The following is a 12347-nucleotide window of genomic DNA, read 5'->3' as shown; positions in this document are numbered from 1 at the left end:
TGTGACACTGTGCATCCAGGGGCACCGCTGCTCCCTGCTCCACCCTGGAGCTTCCTGAGCTCTCTTGCTCACACACCCACTCCTTAAAAAATGTGTCTTGATGTTTAATTCATAACACAAAGCCTGTGATTAGGGGGAAGTAGCTGCCTCAGATTTGGAGCTGGAGGATCTGCTCTATCAATTTATATACTTAAGTTAGGCAGGGACTCACCATCAAGCATTTTGGCAGGGGACCAGCTAAGCATTACTGTCGCATTTGATTCTTTATTAGGCACTGTAAATGGATATTGGAGTTCAGAGAAAATAAGATCTAGCATAAATACTGGCTTAATTTGTGTATGTTGACTGGGTTTACACCAGACTTTGGTTTGTTTACTTTCAATTAGAGATAGTATGGAAAAAGATTTATGTGGTAATCCATACCAAAGGGCCAGTTGCTAATGAAGACATTGGTAATTCTATGAGTAATTAAATTTCATCTGAGCTAATTACTGAGGTATTCTAATTCTGAAGCCTCTAGCCACAAATATTGAGAAGCCATTTATTTAACTCAGCTTTTACTTAGCTTGTTGCACTAGTTGATAATACACATTCAATTCTAAAACATTTCCCTTGGGTGTCCTCTTCTCCTTCCTTTCTTTCTGTGGATGTGTGTCCATAAATACTTCCTTTCTGTTTGAAATATAGTAGGAAATGGTCTTTTATACATCCAAGTGCACAATAAAGCAAATGTGCTTTTTTATCTTTGAGTAGAACAGAAACCATTGTTGAGGAAAATTGAATCTGTATATCATAAATCTTGTGGTTTTTTTTTCCCAGTTGTCCTCTCTCCACCCATTATGTCCTGATGTATCCTGTTATGTAAAGCTCCTTTTAGTAGCTCTAATGTGGGCTCATGTGATGGGGGGCTTATAGCAGAACCTAATAAGAAAGAAAACTCTATTTGTTTATGATCAATTCAGTGAACTTAATGAAAAATCTTAAATTGCTGAGGAAGTGACTTTACTTGCTTTGAGCAAATCCCAGAGTTTATTTTTTTATTCTTGTGGACCAAATTAACATGGGCTTTTTCCCCGTATCCCTTTTGCAAAATAAGACTTTACATAGCCTTGGCAGCAAAATGCAGAATGTAGTTTTTGTGCCAACTTTCCCAAATAAAGAACCTTACAAATCATAGTTCTGAAACAAAATTTTCAATAAATACTAAGCAGAATGTTGCATGGTACGTTTTAAGCAAAGCTGTTTTTTCTTTAAACAAGTAATGGCATTTTTAGGTAGTAAGTTGCTTGAAAATGCTTTCCTGGAGAACTGTTGCATAAGAAATATTATTTCAGAAACTAGAAATTCTCAAGAGCTGAATGGCTTGAAATCATTCCTAGCGTTACTGATCTGTAATTTCCATCAGCAGTGCAATTGGAGGCCCTGAAAGCTCTGCTAGAAACTACTGCTCCTGATATAAACCTCCAAGGATCTCTAGGGTGTCTGGTTTCCCCAGTGACCTGATGCCCCTGGGAGCGTCTGCTCCTTTGGTGGCTGCACAATGAGGCATCATCTTGTCTTGGGGGAGCTCTGTGTCCATCAAAGATCTGTACCCAACTCTAATGCCAAACAAAAGGACATTGTTTTGCTACATATGGTCTCTTCTTAGCATTAGAGCTGTGGGAAGCCTGTTTGAGAAGTTGCTTTGATGGAAAGGTAGGCTTGAACTTGAGTTTTGAAAATTGTGAAGATGATTCATTTTGCAAGTTCAAAAGAAATGCCACTCAACTTCCTTTTCATAAATTATTCAAAAATTGGAATTTCAGTTTTTAGGCTTCTCTGTAACACGTTTACCCACTTCTTCACCTTTCATCCCCTTTAAAAATCCAATCGGGTTAAGAGCGTTTTAATGCGCTTCTAATATGTGCATTACCAGGAATTTTAGATTCAAGTAGAAAATGGGTCCTTGTAACTGTAGTGAGCAATGCTCAAGGGTTATTTTAGGAATGATAAAATTTGTTCCATTTTGTGTGTGTTGTGATGGAAATAGTTTCCAATTTAAAAACATACCCTCCAGAGATCACCTTCAGTGCTGGAAGGTTTATATACCATATGCTTTGAACTGCTTTGGAGACTGTTAAGTCAAACCAAACTGTGTTACTATCAGTAATCATGAAGACCACAGCTTGGTACCCTTGAAATAGATGGCTGGTCCATAATAGTCATGCAGGGAATATGACTCTGGAATCCCTGCAATGCTCAGTTGTTCTTGTTGATCTTATGTGTGGCAGGTGCTGAGACACAGAAGTGATGGGTAACCATTTAAAAGTCTTGGGAGAAATAGTTACACAAATCCAACTGTGCAGGCTGACACTTGGTAACTAAGGGATGAATAAAAAAATAATCTGTAGGAGCTGAGTGCTCAATGTCAAGAGGCACTGGTTCCTCTTAAAATGGAATGCAGAAAGAGGGAAAGCCAGCAAAGATCAGCACTGACTGGACAACCAGCGGTCCAGACAATTTGCAAAATGAAAAGGGATTTCAAGCAAGAAAAGGTGATGCATTATTGTGTTCAGATATTGAATTAAATATGGACTTCAGTAAGTGAAGGTGGAGTTGTAATAAGGTGGGGAGGGAGGGTCTACTAATTGGTAAGTGGTATGTAATGTTGTGGGTTACCAGTTAAGTATATACTTTTTTTTTTTTTTAAAGTTAGCTCTTTGTTTTCTGGTGTGTTTCTGGTGGCTGAACAAAGCAATACTGAACACATTTTTGTTTTGTTTTACCTTTTTTTTTTTTGTCACAATTATGTGTTCAAGTGCTCGGAAAATACAAAAAATATTATGAAAATGGTCTGTAACAAAATGAAAACAAACTGGAGGGAGATCTCACAAAACTATGTTGTCATGCAAAAATCTTGACTTGTAATTTTATTCTTATATCTTCAATGTGATTTTATTTATTTATTTAAAGTAGTAAGGAAACTGAGTGACTGATTGGGTCATCTTTATTTTAAAGACCTACCTGATAAGGGGAAGAATAAGAGATAACTACTTTACTTGCAAGATCCTAATGATTCTGTCAGGCATCGAAAGGTCCCATGAAATTGAGGGGAAATCAAGGGAAATCCCATGAAATTAAGGGAAGTCTTTTCATTGCCTTCACTGGATCCTCCTCAGTTAATATTCACTTACAGTCACTGTAAAATTATTATAGTATAAAAATTGGGTTACCTTTGTGGCCTTGGTTTGAAAGACTTTTGATAGATTTGTCACAGTGGCTTCCCTTGCATTGAATGTATGTACTTTAACATATTAAGACTTAGGATTTATCAGCATAAAATGAATTCAAGTCACAGGCTTATAGATGGAATACAGCAAGCATAGCTTTACCAACCCATGACAATGGTATTAAAGCACGTGCCCTGTGGTACTGTCAGCATTCCTGGGGTGTTGTATCTTTTTTGCAGGGAACTTATTTTATATACTGTTTTGTTTTTTTCTTTAATTCAACACCACTTATTGGATACATTTTTCCTAAAGGAAAACCTGATGTGAAGTATTCATATCTCAGCTTCATACTCTTGGTTGTGAGGCTCTGCTTTAGGAATAAGAGGAATCAGTGCATCCATTGTTGTGCAGCTCTGCTGTAATACATGCTTTGGTTTAAGGTAGAAAGCTGTCATGCATTAGCTATAGAGAAAAAACTGTTCTTCAGTGCTTCAAACTTGTCTCCCATGTGTTTGTAATATCTTCACAGCAGCCAGTGGCTGTCAGATTTGCTTTTTTCGTTTCCCTTCCTAGTGCAGAGAACTTTGAAGAAATTTCAGCTTTTTTCAAGTCAGTCACAGTTGGGCTTGATACAGTTCTGTAGGTCAGGCTGCATTTGGGTAATTGTTTCATGCTACTGCTTACTTTCCTGAGATGTTTGCAGCATGTCACAGCAGCCAGAGGGTGAGGAAAAGCTTCCCTACTTCAGTAGTGAGTGTCTTGCTCAACTTTTCACTACTGGATGGGAAAGGCTGGCACGAGTAATAGAACAGTCTCAATCATGGAAAATACTTCTACCACAGTCCTTGCTAAAACTGAAATATAAACAATGAAAAACTGTGCTTCTGGACTGTAAAATTGGTTAGGCAGGTGATATATTCAGTGATATCCCTAAGATAGGTCTGTGTCTTTCAGGTGACTAAAGCAAATATATAAATAAGTGCATCATACAGGAATAAGGTAATACCCCTTTGAATAGCTGTGATGATTTTCAAACTCCTGTCTGACAAATGGTGAGGTACTAGGAGCATCTTAATAAAAGTGTTCTGTTACCAGCACTAGCAAAATACTCCAGGAACTTCCATTTTAGGGTCCAATTTTATTTGAAAACTGAATGATTTCTCTTTTGGCTCTTTGAAATGCACAGAGAATAGAAAGTTTAATTGAAAGCAAAATCTTTTGTTGGAATTATTAAATATCTGCTAATTTTAATAGATGCTAAGTATTAGATGAGTTGTAACAAGCTTTTCAGACAAAATTCAAATTAATGCAGTAGCATGAACAAATACATAAGAATTGATTTTCTTTCCATCTCTTTTCCTATCAAACACACATTTTGCAAGTTCTAGTTTTTACTGAAATAAGTTTGAAAGTTTAAAGAACCATTTTGTGTATCTTGGGAAGAAATGGAATTTTAACCCTTTGAATAAATAGTTAAGGCATATTTTTACTTCTCTGAGCTAAGACTTTCAGCTTCAGTCTGTATCAGTAAGCAATTGGTAAAGTATATTTTGATAATATTTTGCTTGAAGGCTTCTTGAGATCAAATCTCCACTTCCATAGGCCAGTACTGTCTGGAGATTTCAAATAGTGTGGTTTTTTTTACTTTGAAAATAAGCGTGCCTAGCTATTAATGAAGAAGTCAGAATGTGTCTCGCTATTTATGTAGGTGGAGGATATTGCTACTATTCAGTAGCAAAAAAATCTACCAAATTAGTCCATTTGAGGTGACAGGAAATGCACTCCTAAAATCAATACTTTAATTAATCTTGGAACGAATTTGGGCCTCACAGTCCCTTCTGCTGGGATGACAGTGGGCACTAAGGCATCTCACTGCCACCCTCGTGGTTTAAAACATAACATTTAAGTTGAACTTAGTCTGCTGTGGTTCACCTTGAATGATTGAGGTATAAGCAAAAGTGAAAATGTGAGAATCGTTTTGTGAGTTGTTTGTCCATTTGCTCAACAAAGAAGGGGGGCAGCTGAGAGGATTCATCCCACCAGTTATCTCTGCCAGGTTGTCCCTGTCAGTAAGCGAGAGCCCTTGCTTTCCTTATACATTTAGTTTGTGGAAATGTACACAGTCACCACTATTCACAACTCAGAAAAGGCAAGATAGTTAAGGATTCAGCTGCAATTAACCTTTGAGAGCTGTCTATGTAATTCCCATTTGTCTTCTAAAAATGAAATCTTTATACATCTCATTTATTTGGTTCAGTTGCCTCTACTCAAAATTATAAACTTGTATTTTAATACATGGCTCCAAAGATCTGTTGGACAGTTTTATTTTGCATGTGTATTGCAACTAGCTTGCAATTTTCCTAAATAAAAGTCACAGAAATGGAGAGCCTTGTGGACACACAAGTCAATGTGCATTAGCTGGATGGTGGGAGGATAATAATCATGTTGGTTAAGGCACTCATAGAATCAGTGCTTTTTTTTTTTTTTTGTTCTACTTTTCAAGATTGCTGTGTTTAGCTTTCATCAGTAATACCCAAAGATTAGCTGTTAAGAGGTAAAGCTGTAAGAACAAAACATGTCCTCCTGTGTATCGTGTTTATACAACAAGGCTCAGGTGCTTACACTGCATGCTTTGCTGTACAACCAGAATCCATCACAAATCCTTAAGGCTTTATTCTACATGATGGTGAAGTACAGTGCAACCCATTTTATAGAGGAGAACTGGTAAAACAATGTTGGTACAAGTTTGAGAAGCACATCTTCTGTACTGGGGTACATTGATACTGTTGGCATTGCTGAGCCCAAAACTTGAGCCCACTTGGAAACTCCCCTAGGTAGCCTGGTTTTCTTCCTGAGCCCTAAAGCTCCCTCTCATTATGTTGAGGGAGTTGTCTTACAAATGATGGGGCTATTTCAAAGGTTGGTTTACTTTTTAATTTATTTTTTAATTGCAGTAAATGTTTTTCTACTCTAGAATGTGCTGCTTTGTGCTGCTAATTTCTTCGGTCTCTAAGTACAGAACTTGTGGTCTTGGAAAATTCTGTTTATGCATAATTTATGTACAGGTCATTTTCCTCAGTTTGACCCCTCAACTTACAGATGACAAGGGAAAGCTGTGTTGTTCCACACATTTTGAGAGACACATTGAGAGCACCTTCAAAGAAATTACAGTATTTTTTTCTACATAAGGAGCTTGCAAAATATCCTTTGTCCTGTTAACTGCGGTTTGCTTCCTGCCTTTGAGTCTTCTGTAGGATCTGTTGCTTACCAATGTGCACTGAAGCTGAGGTCTAGAGGTCCCTTCCATATGTGGTTCAAAGACAAAGAGTGTGAGGATAGGATTTTTTTTCCTAAATAAACACTTGTGTGAAATAGGAAGACTCTCAATTGCAGTCAGTGAAGTCAGATGCTGACCTTTGGATTTGTTAAGCTGCCAATTATCTGATTCTGTTTCCTTTTTCCCCCTTCCACTTGTGTGCCATCAATAGCACAAACATGTCTGAAGTATGCAGTTTTGCTTGCATGCTAGGTATAATGTTGGGAGAAATATAAGGATTTTTCCACCCACAGTGCATATAAAAAATATGCTGTTGTTATCCATGTGTTCTGTGCTATGTACAAATTCAAACACGTACAAAGGGAGCAAGTGCAGCTTTCTGTACCAGCACCTTTGAAAAAAATAGATTCTTATCAACTATTAGTTTAACACCTCTACTTTAAAAACAGACAGAACATTGGTTAGCTGTATTCATTACGCTTGTTTTCAGAAAATATGCAGTTTATTTTTTAAACGGGAATGATTTAATTTCATTAGAAATGTTTGTAATTTATATATTACTTAATAGGAACTGAACTTCAAATGGGAGAAATTATCTAAAATTCTGTAACCTGCTTTATATTCGAAATTATTTCAAATTATTTGTACATAATTGCTACATTTTTGTATAAATTTCACTGAGTTTACAAAGCATCTGCAACGAATCATTCCCGTCTGAATTTCAGATGGCATCCAAGCTTGGTAACAGAAGGTACAAGGGATTAATATTTCTCTGCAAAACAACAGTTTGAGCAGGTGGTACTTGATGCTATTACACATATAGGTCACTTGGGAGAGTGCTTAATCACTGAACTGAATATTAATTAGGACAGCCTTCTCAGCCAGTTTTTTTAAAAAAGGAATACTTCTTAAGGAGGGAGGAGAAAACCACCAAACCCACCAAAGTCTGGAGTCTTGAAAATTAAGCTGCTTATTATAAAATCCTGCTACACAAGTTGAGGCTCACATTTTTTCAGAGGGGCTGGTTTTGTGATAAAAGAAGCCACTGTGAACTTTGAGCATAAGCTGTGTGAACCCAGTCTTTCTTCTTAATATCTCTTCCTGAACTTTAATCTACCTGAATTTCACACTGTCCAGTGAAATGCCTGACCAAAGATACTTGGTCACTTGAACCCTGTAGGTTTCCATAGGTACAAAACAGTACTTTAAAAACTTTTTCCTTGAGATTCTGAAAATAGATACGGGATTAATGTATCTGAGTTGAAAAACTTGATATAAACTGAAGAGAAAAAAAGAACAATTCATTGCACGAGTTGCAGAATGTAAGATCCACTGTCTCTGACTTGGTTTTCTATACCAAGTCATGCTTTAAATAACTTCTAAATTATTCGGGTTCATGTTTTAAAAGGTGTAAGGTAAGTTTGCAAGATGCTAGAGTGCTCTGAAACATAATATTAATCTGTTTTGGTTATGCCTGACCTACTGTGGGTTAAGTCCTCTGAATTTCAGAATTCCCCAGGAAGAACTGATGGGTTTTCCTGGAGGTAGCACTTGCTATTGCCTCTGCAGTGCTCACAGTGTGGCAGCTGGCTTTGATATGCCCTATCAACATTCCTCTGCTCCACTGTCTAAAACTCCTTTAGGAGCTTTGATTTTTCCCTGGGCTCCTTTTGGGAGCTGCTGGCTGTCACAGCTGTGCAAAAGTGACGAGAAGTCGGGTTTTCCTTCTGCCTCAGGCAGGGGCATGGGGACAGCGTAGTTGTCTCCTGGAGTGGATGCTTAGAGGCTCTTGCACTTGGAGGGTTGAGGTGTTTCACTTGGAAAATGGGCCTAGACATCGAGGAAGTGAAGGGATAGTCCAGGAAGAGGGCAGGAGCCCCCAGTGTAAGGTTGGGACCTCCCAGGAGGCCTTGTTTCCCTTTACCCTCACAGTGTAGGGAAAAAACATTTTGGATGAGGCAACTTTGTCTTCCTTCCCACTGCCTTCTGAGTTCAAAGCCTGTTTCCTTCTGGCTCTCGTGAGCAAATGTGTGAAAACTTTCTGGATAATTCTATGCCTGAAAACCCACGGTGTGGCAACTGCTACCACTTACTCCCCCATCTGAAGGGGAAGAGATCTGCTTGCTGTACACGGGTTTCAAACATTATTAATGGACAAACAAACAGGTCAGGAAAGACACAGAATTTGGTTTTAATTCTGAAGAGGCAAACAAGGACGTTATGTGCAGTAAGAATATTATTAAAAGAAAAATGAGTTTACAGTCTAAGCATGGTCAATAATTCTCGCAACACAACTTTGCTCCCAGTTGTATGCTATACAGCAATCCTTAATTATGTTATCCAATGCTATTTGTGTTCCAAAGTATTCTTGCCTTATTTGGGTTTTTGGATGGACACAGTTTGTTTAATGAACAGATGTTCACTGTTTTGTACAACGTGTGGCCTCAGGCCTCATTTCCTGCATTTTATTCAGACCCTTATTCTGAAGTCAAAATGATTCTTCCCCGCAGGGGCTTTTCGTGATGCTCATCACTGTAATATCTGAATAGCTTCTCCCAAAATAATTAATTTACCTTCACAACACCCTTGAGCTGTGCAAGTTTTATCTGTCTTTTACAAGCAAGCAATAAAGGAAGAATGAGATCAAGATGAAATATCTCTTTCACAATGCCAAGTCTGAGATATGCAAGACACTGTCAGGATGGGCATTCTTTTTCAGTTTCTTTTTAGGCATGAAACATTTAAACTTTACACTTTTACTTCAAAATTTTAGTGCTTGCTAATTCTTATCATTGGACATGAAACTTGGGAAAATGAAAAATAGTAGAACAGGTATTCTCATAGTCTCTTAATATTTAGTTTTCTTTTATCCCTTAGCATCCTAAGCATTCTCTGTCAGGATCACGATCTCGACCTTAAAGCAGCAGTTACCCTGACACAACTTGCTGCTTTTCACTTTCTCTCATGCTGTTCAAGGTGTGCAGGAAGTTGGAAAGGGGTCCTACAAATGACAATTCATCTGTAACCACTCTGAAGTGGATCAGATCTGTACCAAAGGAAGGACCTTGTAGGGAGGAAATCATGTGTTACTACACTTATCAGCCTGCATGTGGAGTGGCTAAGGTCCAGTTAAAGTAATAGTCTTTAGTGTACTATTGTTTGGTTTTATTAACTTTGTCATCGCTGTTTAAAGAAGAAAATCTAGAAAATGTGAAACTCAAAGGGAATAAAAGAGGTGTTCCCCAGTTCAAGTAGATTATGAATTTGTAGATATTTATAATATAGTAAATAGTAATTTCCTAATGATTTGTAGGGTGTTCACTTGGGTTTTTATAGGAAAGAAAAAAAATTGTGTGGAACTTGTAATTTCTCTCTGAACTAATTAAATCAAACCAAACAATTAAGGACTGATTTGCAAAATGTCAGTATGAACAGAAATTAATTTTCAGTGTCATAACTGGAGCAACTGTCCAGGAGAAGACCTGATTACAGAGGAAGCATTTGTTACAGAAATACTTCTCCCAGTGTTGACAAGAGGATTTTGTTTTTAGTCCAAAGAAACAGAAATGAAATGATGATGCTTGATACAGAAAGGTTAACTACTCAAACCGCTGCATTCCAAGAGCATCTTGGAATACCTGCTCTGTTCTGGATAGGATAGTACCTCCCTGTACTGGGTGAAGATCACTACCTGATAAATCTAGCTATCTTTCTGCCTTAGTGTCAATTTATTATTAACCCATCAATAAAAATCATATTTGGAGAACTTTGAGAAATAATCCCTCTAAGTTTTGATCAAAACTTACCAAGTTATAATGAAATGATGAGCATTTATATGCAACATATTATAACTGGTTAAGCCTCAAGCTTGGTTGGCAGAAGGCTTAGTGATTGTCTTGCCAACTGGAGCCCATAGTTCATTTCCCCTCTTGTGTCTTTCTTGCATGCACCAAAAATACTACACACAGGGTGCTGCTTCTGGAAGGTTCTTTAATTACCCCAAGTGTTAGGCTTAGGAAAGCTGTTGTGCTTTATAGATAAAGGAATTTGAAAATATACATTGGACTGTGTGAGTAAATATAAACTGTATGGCCAGCTGCTTTCTTTCATGTTAAAAAGTCTTTGTTTTCAGTCCCTGTTTCAAGGACTGTTTTGTTCATTTTTGTTGTATTGCACCCAGTGCTGGTGGTAACATTTAATGTGTGCGTGTCCCCTCAACTCCTTGCTTACAGATTGAAAAGCTTGATGCTTCCTAAGTTTTTGAAGTGTTTATGTGCTGAATTTCAGAGAAAAGTCCATGGCTGTAGGTAAAGGTTTACTCCTGTAGGTTGGGTGTTGCAGAAACAGGTGTGCAACATCTGGAGAGTTCAAACATGCTTATTATATGTTCCTGTTAGCTGTATCTGCTAAAATCCTGCTCAGGCTAGTGATTGCTGAAGTCTCTGTTCTTTCTGACTATCTCATTTCAGGGCTGTGTCTAGGCTACAAGGTGCTTAGACACTCAGACTTGTCAACACTGAGCATTTTAATAAATGTGCCCTTTGTGAAAGTAGCTTTAACATCTCTGTGCCTAATATTTCTGTCACATATAGCTGTGAAATGGTAAAAAGCCCAGATACTGGGCTGGGAATGTGGTGCAGAGAGATAAGTGCAAAAGCTGCTTGGTGCCTGTATCCCAGAGCCATGGGGCCCCCAGGGTGCTTGGATTGAACTAGGAAAATGGAAATTTGTCATGGTAGCTGCTCCTCCGGGGGATGAGCTAGTGGCAGGACAATTAGGTCACAAGGTGATTCTCCTGGAATTCTGAGTTTCAAGAATTCACCCACATACATACCTTGTTAAGGTTCTGTTGGTATAGGTATAGCTTTTTTTGGTCAAATTCTAATTAGAAGACAATAACTAGTAATTTTTAATGGTTTTTGTGATACAACTTTGTTCCTTCAGCTCTCCAGTCTGCTTTCACCACCTCTCTGCTGGCACAAGCTTGCACTGATATGCTCCTCCCAGTGGCTGAACTTGGTAAATCTGGATTCTCCAGTCAAAAAGTTGCACTGAGCTTTAAGCAGCCCTCAGTTTTTCCCTACTTTGCTCTGCTGTACCTCCTAGTGTAAAATATAGAAGGATGGTAAGCCTCTGGGTCATAGTGAGCAGTCAGTGGCAGACTGGGCTGCTCATCTCATTGTTCTTTTCTGGAAGAAGTGGTTGCAGCCTTACAAGCCAAGCAGCTGCTGTCTCTGCTCAGGAAGTTGAGCTGCTGGCATGAGAACACGAGCACTAGCACGATTGGGATCTTCAGGGAACTTTGCTTGCTAATCTTTGAAAAGGGAAATGGCTTCCAAGGTTAGTGGCAGGGTTTAAAGGGAGAAATGAGTGTGAAGAAAGCTTTATTCAGAATACACTCTGTGCTTGGATCTTACGGATTTCAACCCAAAACAGCACAAAAAAAAAAGAGGAGGAGAGGGAGAAAATTTGAATGGCACCATATGGATTGCTGGAATAGAGAAGGCCAGTTGTGGGTGGGGAGCATTATGCTTATTTAATAACAAAGACACTGTCTGTGCCAGTACACGGAGAATGTGAATACAGCAGTTCACATTGTGCTTTTTCCCCTAACTGAAGCTGTCTTTTGAATGACAGGATTTGACAAGGTCAAGATCTCTGTCTTGTGAATTTGATTGATCTTAATGACCTGGAACAGGGCAAGCAGAAACTGTTGCTGTCAGAGGAAGGTTGTCTAGAACACCGGAAAGGGTTAACAGAATCTGATGTTTATGAATGCAGTGGTGAAAGTTGCTAACATGACATCCAAATGTGCAGTGTGTTACCTGAACCTCATCGACTGTTCCTGCTCTGCATTTCTC

The 12347-nt window shown here is 38.4% G+C and overlaps 1 long non-coding RNA gene across 4 annotated transcripts in view; it reads left to right on the top strand.

Annotated features, from left to right (window-relative positions):
* Positions 1 to 12347, top strand: part of LOC114069529 — a 77032-nt gene that overhangs the window by 20408 nt on the left and 44277 nt on the right. The window contains exon 3 of one of the 4 annotated variants that reach the window (XR_003573793.1): positions 6464 to 6544. The exons of the other annotated variants lie outside the window; for them this stretch is intronic. This is a non-coding gene — a long non-coding RNA (uncharacterized LOC114069529). Of the gene's footprint in view, positions 1 to 6463; positions 6545 to 12347 lie in introns of those variants that run through there. 4 annotated transcript variants of the gene reach the window in all.

This window comes from Empidonax traillii, unplaced genomic scaffold (assembly GCF_003031625.1).
Source record: "Empidonax traillii isolate 1590-97213 ecotype Southwest subspecies unplaced genomic scaffold, ASM303162v1 scaffold1289:size253552, whole genome shotgun sequence".
Lineage (NCBI taxonomy): Eukaryota > Metazoa > Chordata > Aves > Passeriformes > Tyrannidae > Empidonax > Empidonax traillii.
The sequence above is the reverse complement of the archived record's forward strand: the minus strand, read 5'-3'. Positions and strand labels throughout refer to the sequence as shown.